Source organism: Heptranchias perlo, unplaced genomic scaffold (assembly GCF_035084215.1).
Source record: "Heptranchias perlo isolate sHepPer1 unplaced genomic scaffold, sHepPer1.hap1 HAP1_SCAFFOLD_82, whole genome shotgun sequence".
NCBI classification, from domain to species: Eukaryota; Metazoa; Chordata; class Chondrichthyes; order Hexanchiformes; family Hexanchidae; genus Heptranchias; species Heptranchias perlo.
This window is the reverse complement of record NW_027139855.1, coordinates 848,977-873,382: the sequence shown is the minus strand read 5'-3', so window position 1 is coordinate 873,382 and position 24,406 is coordinate 848,977.

Genomic DNA, 24,406 nt, shown 5'->3' with positions numbered 1-24,406 from the left:
ATAAAATCTTACTCTATTAAGGAAAAAACTTCCAGCGCGCTGAAATATGTTCATTTGCTGAAAACCATCAAAACCACGAAAAGTTCTTGTCTTTGAAGATAAAATCTTTTTGCTTTGAAGAAGAAAGATCCAGCTGACTGAAATAAGTTCATTTGATGAAAACCAACAAAAATTGACAAGAACCACGAAAAGTTCTTGTATTTTAAGATAAAATCTTACGCTATTAAAGAAAAAACTTCTGGCTCGCTGAAATATGTTCATTTGCTGAAAACCAACAAAACCACGAAAAGTTCTTGTATTTGAAGATAAAATCTTTTTGCTTTGAAGAAGAAAGATCTCGCTGACTGAAATAAGTTCATTAGATGAAAACCAACAAAAATTGACAAGAACCACGAAAAGTTCTTGTATTTTCAGATAAAATCTTACGCTATTAAAGAAAAAACTCCCAGCTCGCTGAAATATGTTCATTTGCTGATAACCAACAAAACCACGAAAAGTTCTTGTATTTGAAGATAACATCTTTTTCCTTTGAAGAAGAAAGATCTAGCTGACTGAAATAAGTTCATTAGATGAAATCCAACCAAAATTGACAAGAACCACGAAAAGTTCTTGTATTTTAAGATAAAATCTTACTCTATTAAGGAAAAAACTTCCAGATCGCTGTAATATGTTCATTTGCTGAAAACCATCAAAACCACGAAAAGTTCTTGTATTTGAAGATAAATTCTTTTTGCTTTGAAGAAGAAAGATCCAGCTGACTGAAATAAGTTCATTTGATGAAAACCAACAAAAATTGACAAGAACCACGAAAAGTTCTTGTATTTTAAGATAAAATCTTACGCTATTAAAGAAAAAACTCCCAGGTCGCTGAAATATGTTCATTTGCTGATAACCAACAAAACCACGAAAAGTTCTTGTATTTGAAGATAAAATCTTTTTGCTTTGAAGAAGAAAGATCTAGCTGACTGAAATAAGTTCATTAGATGAAAACCAACAAAAATTGACAAGAACCACGAAAATTTCTGGTATTTTAAGATAAAATCTTACTCTATTAAGGAAAAAACTTCCAGCTCGCTGAAATATATTGATTTGCTGAAAACCATCAAAACCACGAAAAGTTCTTGTATTTGAAGATAAAATCCTTTTTCTTTGAAGAAGAAAGATCTGGCTGACTGAAATAAGTTCATTAGATGAAAACCAACAAAAATTGACAAGAACCACGAAAATTTCTGGTATTTTAAGATAAAATCTTACTCTATTAAGGAAAAAACTTCCATCTCGCTGAAATATGTTCATTTGCTGAAAACCATCAAAACCACAAAAAGTTCTTGCATTTGAAGATAAAATCTTTTTGCTTTGAAGAAGAAAGATCTCGCTGACTGAAATAAGTTCATGAGATGAAAACCAACAAAAATTGACAAGAACCACGAAAAGTTCTTGTATTTTAAGATAAAATCTTACGCTATTAAAGAAAAAACTCCCAGCTCGCTGAAATATGTTCATTTGCTGAAAACCATCAAAACCACGAAAAGTTCTTGTATTTGAAGATAAAATCTTTTTGCTTTGAAGAAGAAAGATCCAGCTGACTGAAATAAGTTCATTTGATGAAAACCAACAAAAATTGACAAGAACCACGAAAAGTTCTTGTATTTTAAGATAAAATCTTACGCTATTAAAGAAAAAACTTCTGGCTCGCTGAAATATGTTCATTTGCTGAAAACCAACAAAACCACGAAAAGTTCTTGTATTTGAAGATAAAATCTTTTTGCTTTGAAGAAGAAAGATCTCGCTGACTGAAATAAGTTCATTAGATGAAAACCAACAAAAATTGACAAGAACCACGAAAAGTTCTTGTATTTTAAGATAAAATCTTACACTATTAAGGAAAAAACTTCCAGCTCGCTGAAATATGTTCATTTGCTGAAAACCATCAAAACCACGAAAAGTTCTTGTATTTGAAGATAAAATCTTTTTGCTTTGAAGAAGAAAGATCTAGCTGACTGAAATAAGTTCATTAGATGAAAACCAACAAAAATTGACAAGAACCACGAAAATTTCTGGTATTTTAAGATAAAATCTTACTCTATTAAGGAAAAAACTTCCATCTCGCTGAAATATGTTCATTTGCTGAAAACCATCAAAACCACGAAAAGTTCTTGTATTTGAAGATAAAATCTTTTTGCTTTGAAGAAGAAAGATCTCGCTGACTGAAATAAGTTCATGAGATGAAAACCAACAAAAATTGACAAGAACCACGAAAAGTTCTTGTATTTTAAGATAAAATCTTACGCTATTAAAGAAAAAACTCCCAGCTCGCTGAAATATATTCATTTGCTGAAAACCAACAAAACTACGAAAAGTTCTTGTATTTGAAGATAAAATCTTTTTGCTTTGAAGAAGAAAGATCTAGCTGACTGAAATAAGTTCATTAGATGAAAACCAACAAAAATTGACAAGAACCACGAAAATCTCTGGTATTTTAAGATAAAATCTTACTCTATTAAGGAAAAAACTTCCAGCTCGCTGAAATATGTTGATTTGCTGAAAACCATCAAAACCACGAAAAGTTCTTGTATTTGAAGACAAAATCTTTTTGCTTTGAAGAAGAAAGATCTAGCTGACTGAAGTAAGTTCATTAGATGAAAACCAACAAAAATTGACAAGAACCACGAAAACTTCTTGTATTTTAAGATAATATCTTACGCTATTAAAGAAAAAACTTCTGGCTCGCTGAAATATGTTCATTTGCTGAAAACCAACAAAATCACGAAAAGTTCTTGTATTTGAAGATAAAATCTTTTTGCTTTGAAGAAGAAAGATCCAGCTGACTGAAATAAGTTCATTCGATGAAAACCAACAAAAATTGACAAGAACCACGAAAACTTCTTGTATTTTAAGATAAAATCTTACTCTATTAAGGAAAAAACTTCCAGCTCGCTGTAATATGTTCATTTGCTGAAAACCATCAAAACCACGAAAAGTTCTTGTATTTGAAGATAAAATCTTTTTGCTTTGAAGAAGAAAGATCTAGCTGACTGAAATAAGTTCATTAGATGAAAACCAACAAAAATTGACAAGAACCACGAAAAGTTCTTGTATTTTAAGATAAAATCTTAGGCTATTAAAGAAAAAACTTCCAGCTCGCTGAAATATGTTCAGTTGCTGAAAACCATCAAAACCACGAAAAGTTCTTGTATTTGAAGATAAAATCTTTTTGCTTTGAAGAAGAAAGATCCAGCTGACTGAAATCAGTTCATCAGATGAAAACCAACAAAAATTGACAAGAACCACGAAAAGTTCTTGTATTTTAAGATAAAATCTTACTCTATTAAGGAAAAAACTTCCAGCTCGCTGAAATCTGTTCATTTGCTGAAAACCAACAAAACCACCAAAAGTTCTTGTATTTAAAGATAAAATCTTTTTGCTTTGACGAAGAAAGATCTAGCTGACTGAAATAAGTTCATTAGATGAAAACCAACAAAAATTGACAAGAACCACGAAAAGTTCTTGTATTTTAAGATAAAATCTTAGGCTATTAAAGAAAAAACTTCCAGCTCGCTGAAATCTGTTCATTTGCTGAAAACCATCAAAACCACGAAAAGTTCTTGTATTTTAAGATAAAATCTTACGCTATTAAAGAAAAAACTCCCAGCTTGCTGAAATATGTTCATTTGCTCAAAACCAACAAAACCACGAAAAGTTCTTGTATTTGAAGATAAAATCTTTTTTCTTTGAAGAAGAAAGATCTAGCTGACTGAAATAAGTTCATTCGATGAAAACCAACAAAAATTGACAAGAACCACGAAAAGTTCTTGTATTTTAAGATAAAATCTTACTCTATTAAGGAAAAAACTTCCAGCTCGCTGAAATATGTTCATTTGCTGAAAACCATCAAAACCACGAAAAGTTCTTGTATTTGAAGATAAAATCTTTTTGCTTTGAAGAAGAAAGATCTAGCTGACTGAAATAAGTTCATTAGATGAAAACCAACAAAAATTGACAAGAACCACGAAAAGTTCTTGTATTTTAAGATAAAATCTTAGGCTATTGAAGAAAAACTTCCAGCTCGCTGAAATATGTTCATTTGCTGAAAACCATCAAAACCACGAAAAGTTCTTGTGTTTGAAGATAAAATCTTTTTGCTTTGAAGAAGAAAGATCTCGCTGACTGAAATAAGTTCATTAGATGAAAACCAACAAAAATTGACAAGAACCACGAAAAGTTCTTGTATTTTAAGATAAAATCTTACACTATTAAGGAAAAAACTTCCAGCTCGCTGAAATATGTTCATTTGCTGAAAACCATCAAAACCACGAAAAGTTCTTGTATTTGAAGATAAAATCTTTTTGCTTTGAAGAAGAAAGATCTAGCTGACTGAAATAAGTTCATTAGATGAAAACCAACAAAAATTGACAAGAACCACGAAAATTTCTGGTATTTTAAGATAAAATCTTACTCTATTAAGGAAAAAACTTCCATCTCGCTGAAATATGTTCATTTGCTGAAAACCATCAAAACCACGAAAAGTTCTTGTATTTGAAGATAAAATCTTTTTGCTTTGAAGAAGAAAGATCTCGCTGACTGAAATAAGTTCATGAGATGAAAACCAACAAAAATTGACAAGAACCACGAAAAGTTCTTGTATTTTAAGATAAAATCTTACGCTATTAAAGAAAAAACTCCCAGCTCGCTGAAATATATTCATTTGCTGAAAACCAACAAAACTACGAAAAGTTCTTGTATTTGAAGATAAAATCTTTTTGCTTTGAAGAAGAAAGATCTAGCTGACTGAAATAAGTTCATTAGATGAAAACCAACAAAAATTGACAAGAACCACGAAAATCTCTGGTATTTTAAGATAAAATCTTACTCTATTAAGGAAAAAACTTCCAGCTCGCTGAAATATGTTGATTTGCTGAAAACCATCAAAACCACGAAAAGTTCTTGTATTTGAAGACAAAATCTTTTTGCTTTGAAGAAGAAAGATCTAGCTGACTGAAGTAAGTTCATTAGATGAAAACCAACAAAAATTGACAAGAACCACGAAAACTTCTTGTATTTTAAGATAATATCTTACGCTATTAAAGAAAAAACTTCTGGCTCGCTGAAATATGTTCATTTGCTGAAAACCAACAAAATCACGAAAAGTTCTTGTATTTGAAGATAAAATCTTTTTGCTTTGAAGAAGAAAGATCCAGCTGACTGAAATAAGTTCATTCGATGAAAACCAACAAAAATTGACAAGAACCACGAAAACTTCTTGTATTTTAAGATAAAATCTTACTCTATTAAGGAAAAAACTTCCAGCTCGCTGTAATATGTTCATTTGCTGAAAACCATCAAAACCACGAAAAGTTCTTGTATTTGAAGATAAAATCTTTTTGCTTTGAAGAAGAAAGATCTAGCTGACTGAAATAAGTTCATTAGATGAAAACCAACAAAAATTGACAAGAACCACGAAAAGTTCTTGTATTTTAAGATAAAATCTTAGGCTATTGAAGAAAAAACTTCCAGCTCGCTGAAATATGTTCAGTTGCTGAAAACCATCAAAACCACGAAAAGTTCTTGTATTTGAAGATAAAATCTTTTTGCTTTGAAGAAGAAAGATCCAGCTGACTGAAATCAGTTCATCAGATGAAAACCAACAAAAATTGACAAGAACCACGAAAAGTTCTTGTATTTTAAGATAAAATCTTACTCTATTAAGGAAAAAACTTCCAGCTCGCTGAAATCTGTTCATTTGCTGAAAACCAACAAAACCACCAAAAGTTCTTGTATTTAAAGATAAAATCTTTTTGCTTTGACGAAGAAAGATCTAGCTGACTGAAATAAGTTCATTAGATGAAAACCAACAAAAATTGACAAGAACCACGAAAAGTTCTTGTATTTTAAGATAAAATCTTAGGCTATTAAAGAAAAAACTTCCAGCTCGCTGAAATCTGTTCATTTGCTGAAAACCATCAAAACCACGAAAAGTTCTTGTATTTTAAGATAAAATCTTACGCTATTAAAGAAAAAACTCCCAGCTTGCTGAAATATGTTCATTTGCTCAAAACCAACAAAACCACGAAAAGTTCTTGTATTTGAAGATAAAATCTTTTTTCTTTGAAGAAGAAAGATCTAGCTGACTGAAATAAGTTCATTCGATGAAAACCAACAAAAATTGACAAGAACCACGAAAAGTTCTTGTATTTTAAGATAAAATCTTACTCTATTAAGGAAAAAACTTCCAGCTCGCTGAAATATGTTCATTTGCTGAAAACCATCAAAACCACGAAAAGTTCTTGTATTTGAAGATAAAATCTTTTTGCTTTGAAGAAGAAAGATCTAGCTGACTGAAATAAGTTCATCAGATGAAAACCAACAAAAATTGACAAGAACCACGAAAAGTTCTTGTATTTTAAGATAAAATCTTAGGCTATTGAAGAAAAACTTCCAGCTCGCTGAAATATGTTCATTTGCTGAAAACCATCAAAACCACGAAAAGTTCTTGTGTTTGAAGATAAAATCTTTTTGCTTTGAAGAAGAAAGATCCAGCTGACTGAAATCAGTTCATCAGATGAAAACCAACAAAAATTGACAAGAACCACGAAAAGTTCTTGTATTTTAAGATAAAATCTTACTCTATTAAGGAAAAAACTTCCAGCTCGCTGAAATCTGTTCATTTGATGAAAACCAACAAAACCACGAAAAGTTCTTGTATTTGAAGATAAAATCTTTTTGCTTTGAAGAAGAAAGATCTAGCTGACTGAAATAAGTTCATTAGATGAAAACCAACAAAAAATGACAAGAACCACGAAAAGTTCTTGTATTTTAAGATAAAATCTTACTCTATTAAGGAAAAAACTTCCAGCTCGCTGAAATATGTTCATTTGCTGAAAACCATCAAAACCACGAAAAGTTCTTGTATTTGAAGATAAAATCTTTTTGCTTTGAAGAAGAAAGATCTAGCTGACTGAAATAAGTTCATCAGATGAAAACCAACAAAATTTGACAAGAACCACGAAAACTTCTTGTATTTTAAGATAATATCTTAGGATATTAAAGAAAAAACTTCCAGCTCACTGAAATCTGTTCATTTGCTGAAAACCATCAAAACCACGAAAAGTTCTTGTATTTGAAGATAAAATCTTACTCTATTCAGGAAAAAACTTCCAGCTCGCTGAAATATGTTCATTTGCTGAAAACCAACAACACCACGAAAAGTTCTTGTATTTGAAGATAAAATCTTTTTGCTTTGAAGAAGAAAGATCGAGCTGACTGAAATAAGTTCATTAGATGAAAACCAACAAAAATTGACAAGAACCACGAAAAGTTCTTGTATTTTAAGATAAAATCTTAGGCTATTAAAGAAAAAACTTCCAGCTCGCTGAAATATGTTCATTTGCTGAAAACCATCAAAACCACGAAAAGTTCTTGTATTTGAAGATAAAATCTTTTTGCTTTGAAGAAGAAAGATCCAGCTGACTGAAATAAGTTCATTAGATGAAAACCAACAAAAATTGACAAGAACCACGAAAAGTTCTTGTATTTTAAGATAAAATCTTACGCTATTAAAGAAAAAACACCCAGCTCGCTGAAATCTGTTCATTTGTTGAAAACCTACAAAACCACGAAAAGTTCTTGTATTTGAAGATAAAATCTTTTTGCTTTGAAGAAGACAGATCTAGCTGACTGAAATGAGTTCATGAGGTGAAAACCAACCAAAATTGACAAGAGCCACGAAAAGTTGTTGTATTTTAAGATAAAATCTTAGGCTATCAAAGAAAAAACTTCTTGCTCGCTGAAATCTGTTCATTTGCTGAAAACCAACAAAACCACGAAAAGTTCTTGTATTTGAAGATAAAATCTTTTTGCTTTGAAGAAGAAAGATCTAGCTGACTGAAATAAGTTCATTAGATGAAAACCAACAAAAATTGACAAGAACCACGAAAACTTCTTGCATTTTAAGATAAAATCTTACGCTATTGAAGAAAAACCTTCTGGCTCGCTGAAATATGTTCATTTGCTGAAAACCATCAAAACCACGAAAAGTTCTTGTATTTGAAGATAAAATCTTTTTGCTTTGAAGAACAAAGATCTAGCTGACTGAAATAAGTTCATTAGATGAAAACCAACCAAAATTGACAAGAACCACGAAAAGTTCTTGTATTTTAAGATAAAATCTTACGCTATTAAAGAAAAAACTCCCAGCTCGCTGAAATATGTTCATTTGCTGAAAACCAACAAAACCACGAAAAGTTCTTGTATTTGAAGATAAAATCTTTTTGCTTTGAAGAAGAAAGATCTAGCTGACTGAAATAAGTTCATCAGATGAAAACCAACAAAAATTGACAAGAACCACGAAAAGTTCTTGTATTTTAAGATAAAATCTTACTCTATTAAGGAAAAAACTTCCAGCTCGCTGAAATATGTTCATTTGCTGAAAACCATCAAAACCACGAAAAGTTCTTGTATTTGAAGATAAAATCTTTTTGCTTTGAAGAAGAAAGATCCAGCTGACTGAAATAAGTTCATTAGATGAAAACCAACAAAAATTGACAAGAACCACGAAAAGTTCTTGTATTTTAAGATAAAATCTTACGCTATTAAGGAAAAAACTTCCAGCTCGCTGAAATATGTTCATTTGCTGAAAACCATCAAAACCACGAAAACTTCTTGTATTTGAAGATAAAATCTTTTTGCTATGAAGAAGAAAGATCTAGCTGACTGAAATAAGTTCATTAGATGAAAACCAACCAAAATTGACAAGAACCACGAAAAGTTCTTGTATTTTAAGATAAAATCTTACGCTATTAAGGAAAAAACTTCCAGCTCGCTGAAATATGTTCATTTGCTGAAAACCATCAAAACCACGAAAACTTCTTGTATTTGAAGATAAAATCTTTTTGCTTTGAAGAAGAAAGATCTAGCTGACTGAAATAAGTTCATTAGATGAAAACGAACATAAATTGACAAGAACCACGAAAAGTTCTTGTATTTTAAGTAAAATCTTACCCTATTAAAGAAAAAACTTCTTGCTCGCTGAAATCTGTTCATTTGCTGAAAACCAACAAAACCACGAAAAGTTCTTGTATTTGAAGATAAAATCTTTTTGCTTTGAAGAAGAAAGATCTAGCTGACTGAAATAAGTTCATTGGATGATAACCAACAAAAATTGACAAGAACCTCAAAAAGTTCTTGTATTTTAAGATAAAATCTTACGCTATTAAAGAAAAAACTTCCAGCTCGCTGAAATATGTTCATTTGCTGAAAACCATCAAAACCACGAAAAGTTCTTGTGTTGGAAGATAAAATCTTTTTGCTTTGAAGAAGAAAGATCTAGCTGACTGAAATAAGTTCATTAGATGAAAACCAACCAAAATTGACAAGAACCACGAAAAGTTCTTGTATTTTAAGATAAAATCTTAGGCTATTAAAGAAAAAACTTCTTGCTCGCTGAAATCTGTTCATTTGCTGAAAACCAACAAAACCACGAAAAGTTCTTGTATTTGAAGATAAAATCTTTTTGCTTTGAAGAAGAAAGATCCAGCTGACTGAAATATGTTCATCAGATGAAAACCAACAAAAATTGACAAGAACCACGAAAACTTCTTGTATTTTAAGATAAAATCTTACGCCATTGAAGAAAAACCTTCTGGCTCGCTGAAATATGTTCATTTGCTGAAAACCATCAAAACCACGAAAAGTTCTTGTATTTGAAGATAAAATCTTTTTGCTTTGAAGAAGAAAGATCTGGCTGACTGAAATCAGTTCATTAGATGAAAACCAACCAAAATTGACAAGAACCACGAAAAGTTCTTGTATTTTAAGATAAAATCTTACGCTATTAAAGAAAAAACTTCTTGCTCGCTGAAATCTGTTCATTTGCTGAAAACCAACAAAACCACGAAAAGTTCTTGTATTTGAAGATAAAATCTTTTTGCTTTGAAGAAGAAAGATCCAGCTGACTGAAATAAGTTCATTCGATGACAACCAACAAAAATTGACAAGAACCACGAAAAGTTCTTGTATTTTAAGATAAAATCTTACTCTATTCAGGAAAAAACTTCCAGCTCGCTGAAATATGTTCATTTGCTGAAAACCAGCAAAACCACGAAAAGTTCTTGTATTTGAAGATAAAATCTTTTTGCTTTGAAGAAGAAAGATCCAGCTGACTGAAATAAGTTCATTGGATGAAAACCAACAAAAATTGACAACAACCACGAAAAGTTCTTGTATTTTAAGATAAAATCTTACTCGATTAAGGAAAAAACTTCCAGCTCGCTGAAATATGTTCATTTGCTGAAAACCATCAAAACCACGAAATGTTCTTGTATTTGAAGATAAAATCTTTTTGCTTTGAAGAAGAAAGATCTAGCTGACTGAAATAAGTTCATTAGATGACAACCAACAAAAATTGACAAGAACCACAAAAAGTTTTGTATTTTAAGATAAAATCTTACGCTATTAAAGAAAAAACTCCCAGGTCGCTGAAATATATTCATTTGCTGAAAACCAACAAAACCACGAAAAGTTCTTGTATTTGAAGATAAAATCTTTTTGCTTTGAAGAAGCAAGATCCAGCTGACTGAAATAAGTTCATGAGATGAAAACCAACCAAAATTGAGAAGAACCACGAAAAGTTCTTGTATTTTAAGATTAAATCTTACGCTATTAAGGAAAAAACTTCCAGCTCGCTGAAATATGTTCATTTGCTGAAAACCATCAAAACCACGAAAAGTTCTTGTATTTGAAGACAAAATCCTTTTTCTTTGAAGAAGAAAGATCTAGCTGACTGAAATAAGTTCATTAGATGAAAACCAACAAAAATTGACAATAACCACGAAAAGTTCTTGTATTTTAAGATAAAATCTTACGCTATTAAAGAAAAAACTCCCAGCTGGCTGAAATCTGTTCATTTGCTGAAAACCAACAACACCACCAAAAGTTCTTGTATTTGAAGATAAAATCTTTTTGCTTTGAAGAAGAAAGATCTAGCTGACTGAAATAAGTTCATTAGATGAAAACCAACAAAAATTGACAATAACCACGAAAAGTTCTTGTATTTTAAGATAAAATCTTACGCTATTAAAGAAAAAACTCCCAGCTTGCTGAAATATGTTCATTTGCTCAAAACCAACAAAACCCCGAAAAGTTCTTGTATTTGAAGATAAAATCTTTTTTCTTTGAAGAAGAAAGATCTCGCTGACTGAAATAAGTTCATTCGATGAAAACCAACAAAAATTGACAAGAACCACGACAAGTTCTTGTATTTTAAGATAAAATCTTACTCTATTAAGGAAAAAACTTCCAGCTCGCTGAAATATGTTCATTTGCTGAAAACCATCAAAACCATGAAAAGTTCTTGTATTTGAAGATAAAATCTTTTTGCTTTGAAGAAGAAAGATCTAGCTGACTGAAATAAGTTCATCAGATGAAAACCAACAAAAATTGACAAGAACCACGAAAAGTTCTTGTATTTTAAGATAAAATCTTACGCTATTAAAGAAAAAACTTCTTGCTCGCTGAAATCTGTTCATTTGCTGAAAACCAACAAAACCACGAAAAGTTCTTGTATTTGAAGATAAAATCTTTTTGCTTTGAAGAAGAAAGATCCAGCTGACTGAAATAAGTTCATTAGATGACAACCAACAAAAATTGACAAGAACCACGAAAAGTTCTTGTATTTTAAGATAAAATCTTACTCTATTCAGGAAAAAACTTCCAGCTCGCTGAAATATGTTCATTTGCTGAAAACCAGCAAAACCACGAAAAGTTCTTGTATTTGAAGATAAAATCTTTTTGCTTTGAAGAAGAAAGATCCAGCTGACTGAAATAAGTTCATTAGATGAAAACCAACAAAAATTGACAACAACCACGAAAAGTTCTTGTATTTTAAGATAAAATCTTACTCGATTAAGGAAAAAACTTCCAGCTCGCTGAAATATGTTCATTTGCTGAAAACCATCAAAACCACGAAATGTTCTTGTATTTGAAGATAAAATCTTTTTGCTTTGAAGAAGAAAGATCGAGCTGACTGAAATAAGTTCATCAGATGAAAACGAACAAAAATTGACAAGAACCACGAAAAGTTCTTGTATTTTAAGATAAAATCTTACGCTATTAAGGAAAAAACTTCCAGCTCGCTGAAATATGTTCATTTTACTGAAAACCATCAAAACCACGAAAATTTCATGTATTTGAAGATAAAATCTTTTTGCTTTGAAGAAGAAAGATCTAGCTGACTGAAATAAGTTCATTAGATGACAACCAACAAAAATTGACAAGAACCACAAAAAGTTTTGTATTTTAAGATAAAATCTTACGCTATTAAAGAAAAAACTCCCAGCTCGCTGAAATATGTTCATTTGCTGAAAACCAACAAAACCACGAAAAGTTCTTGTATTTGAAGATAAAATCTTTTTGCTTTGAAGAAGCAAGATCCAGCTGACTGAAATAAGTTCATGAGATGAAAACCAACCAAAATTGAGAAGAACCACGAAAAGTTCTTGTATTTTAAGATTAAATCTTACGCTATTAAGGAAAAAACTTCCAGCTCGCTGAAATATGTTCATTTGCTGAAAACCATCAAAACCACGAAAAGTTCTTGTATTTGAAGATAAAATCTTTTTGCTTTGAAGAAGAAAGATCCAGCTGACTGAAATAAGTTAATGAGATGAAAACCAACCAAAATTGACAAGAACCACGAAAAGTTCTTGTATTTTAAGATAAAATCTTAGGCTATTAAAGAAAAAACTTGTTGCTCGCTGAAATCTGTTCATTTGCTGAAAACCATCAAAACCACGAAAAGTTCTTGTATTTGAATATAAAATCTTTTTGCTTTGAAGAAGAAAGATCTAGCTGACTGAAATCAGTTCATTAGATGAAAACCAACCAAAATTGATAAGAACCACGAAAAGTTCTTGTATTTTAAGATAAAATCTGACGCGATTCAGGAAAAAACTTCCAGCTCGCTGAAATATGTTCATTTGCAGAAAACCAACAAAACCACGAAAAGTTCTTGTCTTTGAAGATAAAATCTTTTTGCTTTGAAGAAGAAAGATCTCGCTGACTGAAATAAGTTCATTCGATGAAAACCAACAAAAATTGACAAGAACCACGAAAAGTTCTTGTATTTTAAGATAAAATCTTACGCTATTAAAGAAAAAACTTCTTGCTCGCTGAAATCTGTTCATTTGCTGAAAACCAACAAAACCACGAAAAGTTCTTGTATTTGAAGATAAAATCTTTTTGCTTTGAAGAAGCAAGATCCAGCTGACTGAAATAAGTTCATTAGATGAATACCAACCAAAATTGACAAGAACCACGAAAAGTTCTTGTATTTTAAGATAAAATCTGACGCGATTAAGGAAAAAACTTCCAGCTCGCTGAAATATGTTCATTTGCTGAAAACCATCAATACCACGAAAAGTTCTTGTGTTTGAAGATAAAATCTTTTTGCTTTGAAGAAGAAAGATCCAGCTGACTGAAATAAGTTCATTCGATGAAAACGAACACAAATTGACAAGAACCACGAAAAGTTCTTGTATTTTAAGATAAAATCTTAGGCTATTAAAGAAAAAACTTCTTGCTCGCTGAAATCTGTTCATTTGCTGAAAACCAACAAAACCACGAAAAGTTCTTGTATTTGAAGATAAAATCTTTTTGCTTTGAAGAAGAAAGATCTAGCTGACTGAAATAAGTTCATTAAATGATAACCAACAAAAATTGACAAGAACCACAAAAAGTTCTTGTATTTTAAGATAAAAACTTACGCTATCAAAGAAAAAACTCCCAGCTCGCTGAAATATGTTCATTTGCTGAAAACCATCAAAACCACAAAAAGTTCTTGTATTTTAAGATAAAATCTTACGCTATTAAAGAAAAAACTTCTTGCTCGCTGAAATCTGTTCATTTGCTGAAAAAAAACCACGAAAAGTTCTTGTATTTGAAGATAAAATCTTTTTGCTTTGAAGAAGAAAGATCTAGCAGACTGAAATAAGTTCATTAGATGATAACCAACAAAAATTGACAAGAACCACAAAAAGTTCTTGTATTTTAAGATAAAATCTTACGCTATTAAAGAAAAAACTCCCAGCTCGCTGAAATATGTTCATTTGCTGAAAACCAACAAAACCACGAAAAGTTCTTGTATTTGAATATAAAATCTTTTTGCTTTGAAGAAGAAAGATCTCGCTGACTGAAATAAGTTCATCAGATGAAAACCAACCAAAATTGACAAGAACCACGAAAAGTTCTTGTATTTTAAGATTAAATCTTACGCTATTAAGGAAAAAACTTCCAGCTCGCTGAAATATGTTCATTTGCTGAAAACCATCAAAACCACGAAATGTTCTTGTATTTGAAGATAAAATCTTTTTGCTTTGAAGAAGAAAGATCGAGCTGACTGAAATAAGTTCATTAAATGATAACCAACAAAAATTGACAAGAACCACAAAAAGTTCTTGTATTTTAAGATAAAAACTTACGCTATCAAAGAAAAAACTCCCAGCTCGCTGAAATATGTTCATTTGCTGAAAACCATCAAAACCACAAAAAGTTCTTGTATTTTAAGATAAAATCTTACGCTATTAAAGAAAAAACTTCTTGCTCGCTGAAATCTGTTCATTTGCTGAAAAAAAACCACGAAAAGTTCTTGTATTTGAAGATAAAATCTTTTTGCTTTGAAGAAGAAAGATCTAGCAGACTGAAATAAGTTCATTAGATGATAACCAACAAAAATTGACAAGAACCACAAAAAGTTCTTGTATTTTAAGATAAAATCTTACGCTATTAAAGAAAAAACTCCCAGCTCGCTGAAATATGTTCATTTGCTGAAAACCAACAAAACCACGAAAAGTTCTTGTATTTGAATATAAAATCTTTTTGCTTTGAAGAAGAAAGATCTCGCTGACTGAAATAAGTTCATCAGATGAAAACCAACCAAAATTGACAAGAACCACGAAAAGTTCTTGTATTTTAAGATTAAATCTTACGCTATTAAGGAAAAAACTTCCAGCTCGCTGAAATATGTTCATTTGCTGAAAACCATCAAAACCACAAAAAGTTCTTGTATTTGAAGATAAAATCTTTTTGCTTTGAAGAAGCAAGATCCAGCTGACCGAAATAAGTTCATTAGATGAAAACCAACCAAAATTGACAAGAACGACGAAAAGTTCTTGTATTTTAAGATAAAATCTGACGCGATTAAGGAAAAAACTTCCAGCTCGCTGAAATATGTTCATTTGCTGAAAACCATCAAAACCACGAAAAGTTCTTGTGTTTGAAGATAAAATCTTTTTGCTTTAAGAAGAAAGATCTAGCTGACTGAAATAAGTTCATTAGATGAAAACGAACACAAATTGACAAGAACCACGAAGAGTTCTTGTATTTTAAGATAAAATCTTACGCTATTAAAGAAAAAACTTCTTGCTCGCTGAAATCTGTTCATTTGCTGAAAACCAACAAAACCACGAAAAGTTCTTGTATTTGAAGATAAAATCTTTTTGCTTTGAAGAAGAAAGATCTAGCTGACTGAAATAAGTTCATTAGATGAAAACCAACAAAAATTGACAAGAACCACGAAAAGTTCTTGTATTTTAAGATAAAATCTTACGCCATTAAAGAAAAAACTCCCAGCTCGCTGAAATATGTTCATTTGCTGAAAACCAACAAAACCACGAAAAGTTCCTGTATTTGAAGATAAAATCTTTTTGCTTTGAAGAAGAAAGATCTAGCTGACTGAAATAAGTTCATGAGATGAAAACCAACAAAAATTGACAAGAACCACGAAAAGTTCTTTTATTTTAAGATAAAATCTTAGGCTATTCAAGAAAAAACTTCTTGCTCGCTGAAATCTGTTCATTTGCTGAAAACCAATAAAACCACGAAAAGTTCTTGTATTTGAAGATAAAATCTTTTTGCTTTGAACAAGAAAGATCTAGCTGACTGAAATAAGTTCATTAGATGAAAACGAATACAAATTGACAAGAACCACGAAAAGTTCTTGTATTTTAAGATAAAATCTTACGCGATTAAAGAAAAAACTTCTTGCTCGCTGAAATCTGTTCATTTGCTGAAAAAAAAACAAAACCACGAAAAGTTCTTGTATTTGAAGATAAAATCTTTTTGCTTTGAAGAAGAAAGATCTAGCAGACTGAAATAAGTTCATTAGATGATAACCAACAAAAATTGACAAGAACCACAAAAAGCTCTTGTATTTTAAGATAAAATCTTACGCTATTAAAGAAAAAACTTCTTGCTCGCTGAAATCTGTTCATTTGCTGAAAACCAACAAAACCACGAAAAGTTCTTGTATTTGAAGATAAAATCTTTTTGCTTTGAAGAAGAAAGATCCAGCTGACTGAAATAAGTTCATTCGATGAAAACAAACAAAAATTGACAAGAACCACGAAAAGTTCTTGTATTTTAAGATAAAATCTTACGCTATTAAAGAAAAAACTCCCAGCTCGCTGAAATATGTTCATTTGCTGAAAACCAACAAAACCACGAAAAGTTCCTGTATTTGAAGATAAAATCTTTTTGCTTTGAAGAAGCAAGATCCAGCTGACCGAAATAAGTTCATTAGATGAAAACCAACCAAAATTGACAAGAACGACGAAAAGTTCTTGTATTTTAAGATAAAATCTGACGCGATTAAGGAAAAAACTTCCAGCTCGCTGAAATATGTTCATTTGCTGAAAACCATCAAAACCACGAAAAGTTCTTGTGTTTGAAGATAAAATCTTTTTGCTTTAAGAAGAAAGATCTAGCTGACTGAAATACGTTCATTCGATGAAAACGAACAAAAATTGACAAGAACCACGAAAAGTTCTTGTATTTTAAGATAAAATCTTACGCTATTAAGGAAAAAAATTCCAGCTCGCTGAAATATGTTCATTTTACTGAAAACCATCAAAACCACGAAAATTTCATGTATTTGAAGATAAAATCTTTTTGCTTTGAAGAAGAAAGATCGAGCTGACTGAAATAAGTTCATTAGATGACAACCAACAAAAATTGACAAGAACCACAAAAAGTTTTGTATTTTCAGATAAAATCTTACGCTATTAAAGAAAAAACTCCCAGCTCGCTGAAATATGTTCATTTGCTGAAAACCAACAAAACCACGAAAAGTTCTTGTATTTGAAGATAAAATCTTTTTGCTTTGAAGAAGCAAGATCCAGCTGACTGAAATAAGTTCATGAGATGAAAACCAACCAAAATTGAGAAGAACCACGAAAAGTTCTTGTATTTTAAGATTAAATCTTACGCTATTAAGGAAAAAACTTCCAGCTCGCTGAAATATGTTCATTTGCTGAAAACCATCAAAACCACGAAAAGTTCTTGTATTTGAAGATAAAATCTTTTTGCTTTGAAGAAGAAAGATCTCGCTGACTGAAATAAGTTCATTAGATGAAAACCAACAAAAATTGACAAGAACCACGAAAAGTTCTTGTATTTTAAGATAAAATCTTACTCTATTCAGGAAAAAACTTCCAGCTCGCTGAAATATGTTCATTTGCTGAAAACCAGCAAAACCACGAAAAGTTCTTGTATTTGAAGATAAAATCTTTTTGCTTTGAAGAAGAAAGATCCAGCTGACTGAAATAAGTTCATTAGATGAAAACCAACAAAAATTGACAACAACCACGAAAAGTTCTTGTATTTTAAGATAAAATCTTACTCGATTAAGGAAAAAACTTCCAGCTCGCTGAAATATGTTCATTTGCTGAAAACCATCAAAACCACGAAATGTTCTTGTATTTGAAGATAAAATCTTTTTGCTTTGAAGAAGAAAGATCGAGCTGACTGAAATAAGTTCATCAGATGAAAACGAACAAAAATTGACAAGAACCACGAAAAGTTCTTGTATTTTAAGATAAAATCTTACGCTATTAAGGAAAAAACTTCCAGCTCGCTGAAATATGTTCATTTGCTGAAAACCATCAAAACCACGAAATGTTCTTGTATTTGAAGATAAAATCTTTTTGCTTTGAAGAAGAAAGATCTAGCTGACTGAAATAAGTTCATTCGATGAAAACGAACACAAATTGACAAGAACCACGAAAAGTTCTTGTATTTTAAGATAAAATCTTAGGCTATTAAAGAAAAAACTTCTTGCTCGCTGAAATCTGTTCATTTGCTGAAAACCAACAAAACCACGAAAAGTTCTTGTATTTGAAGATAAAATCTTTTTGCTTTGAAGAAGAAAGATCTAGCTGACTGAAATAAGTTCATTAAATGATAACCAACAAAAATTGACAAGAACCACAAAAAGTTCTTGTATTTTAAGATAAAAACTTACGCTATCAAAGAAAAAACTCCCAGCTCGCTGAAATATGTTCATTTGCTGAAAACCATCAAAACCACAAAAAGTTCTTGTATTTTAAGATAAAATCTTACGCTATTAAAGAAAAAACTTCTTGCTCGCTGAAATCTGTTCATTTGCTGAAAAAAAACCACGAAAAGTTCTTGTATTTGAAGATAAAATCTTTTTGCTTTGAAGAAGAAAGATCTAGCAGACTGAAATAAGTTCATTAGATGATAACCAACAAAAATTGACAAGAACCACAAAAAGTTCTTGTATTTTAAGATAAAATCTTACGCTATTAAAGAAAAAACTCCCAGCTCGCTGAAATATGTTCATTTGCTGAAAACCAACAAAACCACGAAAAGTTCTTGTATTTGAATATAAAATCTTTTTGCTTTGAAGAAGAAAGATCTCGCTGACTGAAATAAGTTCATCAGATGAAAACCAACCAAAATTGACAAGAACCACGAAAAGTTCTTGTATTTTAAGATTAAATCTTACGCTATTAAGGAAAAAACTTCCAGCTCGCTGAAATATGTTCATTTGCTGAAAACCATCAAAACCACGAAATGTTCTTGTATTTGAAGATAAAATCTTTTTGCTTTGAAGAAGAAAGATCGAGCTGACTGAAATAAGTTCATTAAATGATAACCAACAAAAATTGACAAGAACCACAAAAAGTTCTTGTATTTTAAGATAAAAACTTACGCTATCAAAGAAAAAACTCCCAGCTCGCTGAAATATGTTCATTTGCTGAAAACCATCAAAACCACAAAAAGTTCTTGTATTTTAAGATAAAATCTTACGCTATTAAAGAAAAAACTTCTTGCTCGCTGAAATCTGTTCATTTGCTGAAAAAAAACCACGAAAAGTTCTTGTATTTGAAGATAAAATCTTTTTGCTTTGAAGAAGAAAGATCTAGCAGACTGAAATAAGTTCATTAGATGATAACCAACAAAAATTGACAAGAACCACAAAAAGTTCTTGTATTTTAAGATAAAATCTTACGCTATTAAAGAAAAAACTCCCAGCTCGCTGAAATATGTTCATTTGCTGAAAACCAACAAAACCACGAAAAGTTCTTGTATTTGAATATAAAATCTTTTTGCTTTGAAGAAGAAAGATCTCGCTGACTGAAATAAGTTCATCAGATGAAAACCAACCAAAATTGACAAGAACCACGAAAAGTTCTTGTATTTTAAGATTAAATCTTACGCTATTAAGGAAAAAACTTCCAGCTCGCTGAAATATGTTCATTTGCTGAAAACCATCAAAACCACAAAAAGTTCTTGTATTTGAAGATAAAATCTTTTTGCTTTGAAGAAGCAAGATCCAGCTGACCGAAATAAGTTCATTAGATGAAAACCAACCAAAATTGACAAGAACGACGAAAAGTTCTTGTATTTTAAGATAAAATCTGACGCGATTAAGGAAAAAACTTCCAGCTCGCTGAAATATGTTCATTTGCTGAAAACCATCAAAACCACGAAAAGTTCTTGTGTTTGAAGATAAAATCTTTTTGCTTTAAGAAGAAAGATCTAGCTGACTGAAATAAGTTCATTAGATGAAAACGAACACAAATTGACAAGAACCACGAAGAGTTCTTGTATTTTAAGATAAAATCTTACGCTATTAAAGAAAAAACTTCTTGCTCGCTGAAATCTGTTCATTTGCTGAAAACCAACAAAACCACGAAAAGTTCTTGTATTTGAAGATAAAATCTTTTTGCTTTGAAGAAGAAAGATCTAGCTGACTGAAATAAGTTCATTAGATGAAAACCAACAAAAATTGACAAGAACCACGAAAAGTTCTTGTATTTTAAGATAAAATCTTACGCCATTAAAGAAAAAACTCCCAGCTCGCTGAAATATGTTCATTTGCTGAAAACCAACAAAACCACGAAAAGTTCCTGTATTTGAAGATAAAATCTTTTTGCTTTGAAGAAGAAAGATCTAGCTGACTGAAATAAGTTCATGAGATGAAAACCAACAAAAATTGACAAGAACCACGAAAAGTTCTTTTATTTTAAGATAAAATCTTAGGCTATTCAAGAAAAAACTTCTTGCTCGCTGAAATCTGTTCATTTGCTGAAAACCAATAAAACCACGAAAAGTTCTTGTATTTGAAGATAAAATCTTTTTGCTTTGAACAAGAAAGATCTAGCTGACTGAAATAAGTTCATTAGATGAAAACGAATACAAATTGACAAGAACCACGAAAAGTTCTTGTATTTTAAGATAAAATCTTACGCGATTAAAGAAAAAACTTCTTGCTCGCTGAAATCTGTTCATTTGCTGAAAAAAAAACAAAACCACGAAAAGTTCTTGTATTTGAAGATAAAATCTTTTTGCTTTGAAGAAGAAAGATCTAGCAGACTGAAATAAGTTCATTAGATGATAACCAACAAAAATTGACAAGAACCACAAAAAGCTCTTGTATTTTAAGATAAAATCTTACGCTATTAAAGAAAAAACTTCTTGCTCGCTGAAATCTGTTCATTTGCTGAAAACCATCAAAACCACGAAAAGTTCTTGTATTTGAAGATAAAATCTTTTTGCTTTGAAGAAGAAAGATCCAGCTGACTGAAATAAGTTCATTCGATGAAAACAAACAAAAATTGACAAGAACCACGAAAAGTTCTTGTATTTTAAGATAAAATCTTACGCTATTAAAGAAAAAACTCCCAGCTCGCTGAAATATGTTCATTTGCTGAAAACCAACAAAACCACGAAAAGTTCCTGTATTTGAAGATAAAATCTTTTTGCTTTGAAGAAGAAAGATCTCGCTGACTGAAATAAGTTCATGAGATGAAAACCAACAAAAATTGACAAGAACCACGAAAAGTTCTTGTATTTTAAGATAAAATCTTACGCTATTAAAGAAAAAACTTCTTGCTCGCTGAAATCTGTTCATTTGCTGAAAACCAACAAAACCACGAAAAGTTCTTGTATTTGAAGATAAAATCTTTTTGCTTTGAAAAAGCAAGATCCAGCTGACTGAAATAAGTTCATTCGATGAAAACCAACCAAAATTGACAAGAACCACGAAAAGTTCTTGTATTTTAAGATTAAATCTTACGCGAATAAGGAAAAAACTTCCAGCTCACTGAAATATGTTCATTTGCTGAAAACCATCAAAACCACGAAAAGTTCTTGTATTTGAAGATAAAATCTTTTTGCTTTGAAGAAGCAAGATCCAGCTGACCGAAATAAGTTCATTAGATGAAAACCAACCAAAATTGACAAGAACGACGAAAAGTTCTTGTATTTTAAGATAAAATCTGACGCGATTAAGGAAAAAACTTCCAGCTCGCTGAAATATGTTCATTTGCTGAAAACCATCAAAACCACGAAAAGTTCTTGTGTTTGAAGATAAAATCTTTTTGCTTTAAGAAGAAAGATCTAGCTGACTGAAATACGTTCATTCGATGAAAACGAACAAAAATTGACAAGAACCACGAAAAGTTCTTGTATTTTAAGATAAAATCTTACGCTATTAAGGAAAAAAATTCCAGCTCGCTGAAATATGTTCATTTTACTGAAAACCATCAAAACCACGAAAATTTCATGTATTTGAAGATAAAATCTTTTTGCTTTGAAGAAGAAAGATCTAGCTGACTGAAATAAGTTCATTAGATGACAACCAACAAAAATTGACAAGAACCACAAAAAGTTTTGTATTTTCAGATAAAATCTTACGCTATTAAAGAAAAAACTCCCAGCTCGCTGAAATATGTTCATTTGCTGAAAACCAACAAAACCACGAAAAGTTCTTGTATTTGAAGATAAAATCTTTTTGCTTTGAAGAAGCAAGATCCAGCTGACTGAAATAAGTTCATGAGATGAAAACCAACCAAAATTGAGAAGAACCACGAAAAGTTCTTGTATTTTAAGATTAAATCTTACGCTATTAAGGAAAAAACTTCCAGCTCGCTGAAATATGTTCATTTGCTGAAAACCATCAAAACCACGAAAAGTTCTTGTATTTGAAGATAAAATCTTTTTGCTTTGAAGAAGAAAGATCCAGCTGACTGAAATAAGTTAATGAGATGAAAACCAACCAAAATTGACAAGAACCACGAAAAGTTCTTGTATTTTAAGATAAAATCTTAGGCTATTAAAGAAAAAACTTGTTGCTCGCTGAAATCTGTTCATTTGCTGAAAACCATCAAAACCACGAAAAGTTCTTGTATTTGAATATAAAATCTTTTTGCTTTGAAGAAGAAAGATCTAGCTGACTGAAATCAGTTCATTAGATGAAAACCAACCAAAATTGATAAGAACCACGAAAAGTTCTTGTATTTTAAGATAAAATCTGACGCGATTAAGGAAAAAACTTCCAGCTCGCTGAAATATGTTCATTTGCAGAAAACCAACAAAACCACGAAAAGTTCTTGTCTTTGAAGATAAAATCTTTTTGCTTTGAAGAAGAAAGATCTCGCTGACTGAAATAAGTTCATTCGATGAAAACCAACAAAAATTGACAAGAACCACGAAAAGTTCTTGTATTTTAAGATAAAATCTGACGCGATTAAGGAAAAAACTTCCAGCTCGCTGAAATATGTTCATTTGCTGAAAACCATCAAAACCACGAAAAGTTCTTGTGTTTGAAGATAAAATCTTTTTGCTTTGAAGAAGAAAGATCTAGCTAACTGAAATAAGTTCATTCGATGAAAACGAACACAAATTGACAAGAACCACGAAAAGTTCTTGTATTTTAAGATAAAATCTTAGGCTATTAAAGAAAAAACTTCTTGCTCGCTGAAATCTGTTCATTTGCTGAAAACCAACAAAACCACGAAAAGTTCTTGTATTTGAAGATAAAATCTTTTTGCTTTGAAGAAGAAAGATCTAGCTGACTGAAATAAGTTCATTAAATGATAACCAACAAAAATTGACAAGAACCACAAAAAGTTCTTGTATTTTAAGATAAAAACTTACGCTATCAAAGAAAAAACTCCCAGCTCGCTGAAATATGTTCATTTGCTGAAAACCATCAAAACCACAAAAAGTTCTTGTATTTTAAGATAAAATCTTACGCTATTAAAGAAAAAACTTCTTGCTCGCTGAAATCTGTTCATTTGCTGAAAAAAAAACCACGAAAAGTTCTTGTATTTGAAGATAAAATCTTTTTGCTTTGAAGAAGGAAGATCTAGCAGACTGAAATAAGTTCATTAGATGATAACCAACAAAAATTGACAAGAACCACAAAAAGTTCTTGTATTTTAAGATAAAATCTTACGCTATTAAAGAAAAAACTCCCAGCTCGCTGAAATATGTTCATTTGCTGAAAACCAACAAAACCACGAAAAGTTCTTGTATTTGAATATAAAATCTTTTTGCTTTGAAGAAGAAAGATCTCGCTGACTGAAATAAGTTCATCAGATGAAAACCAACCAAAATTGACAAGAACCACGAAAAGTTCTTGTATTTTAAGATTAAATCTTACGCTATTAAGGAAAAAACTTCCAGCTCGCTGAAATATGTTCATTTGCTGAAAACCATCAAAACCACAAAAAGTTCTTGTATTTGAAGATAAAATCTTTTTGCTTTGAAGAAGCAAGATCCAGCTGACCGAAATAAGTTCATTAGATGAAAACCAACCAAAATTGACAAGAACGACGAAAAGTTCTTGTATTTTAAGATAAAATCTGACGCGATTAAGGAAAAAACTTCCAGCTCGCTGAAATATGTTCATTTGCTGAAAACCATCAAAACCACGAAAAGTTCTTGTGTTTGAAGATAAAATCTTTTTGCTTTAAGAAGAAAGATCTAGCTGACTGAAATAAGTTCATTAGATGAAAACGAACACAAATTGACAAGAACCACGAATAGTTCTTGTATTTTAAGATAAAATCTTACGCTATTAAAGAAAAAACTTCTTGCTCGCTGAAATCTGTTCATTTGCTGAAAACCAACAAAACCACGAAAAGTTCTTGTATTTGAAGATAAAATCTTTTTGCTTTGAAGAAGAAAGATCTAGCTGACTGAAATAAGTTCATTAGATGAAAACCAACAAAAATTGACAAGAACCACGAAAAGTTCTTGTATTTTAAGATAAAATCTTACGCCATTAAAGAAAAAACTCCCAGCTCGCTGAAATATGTTCATT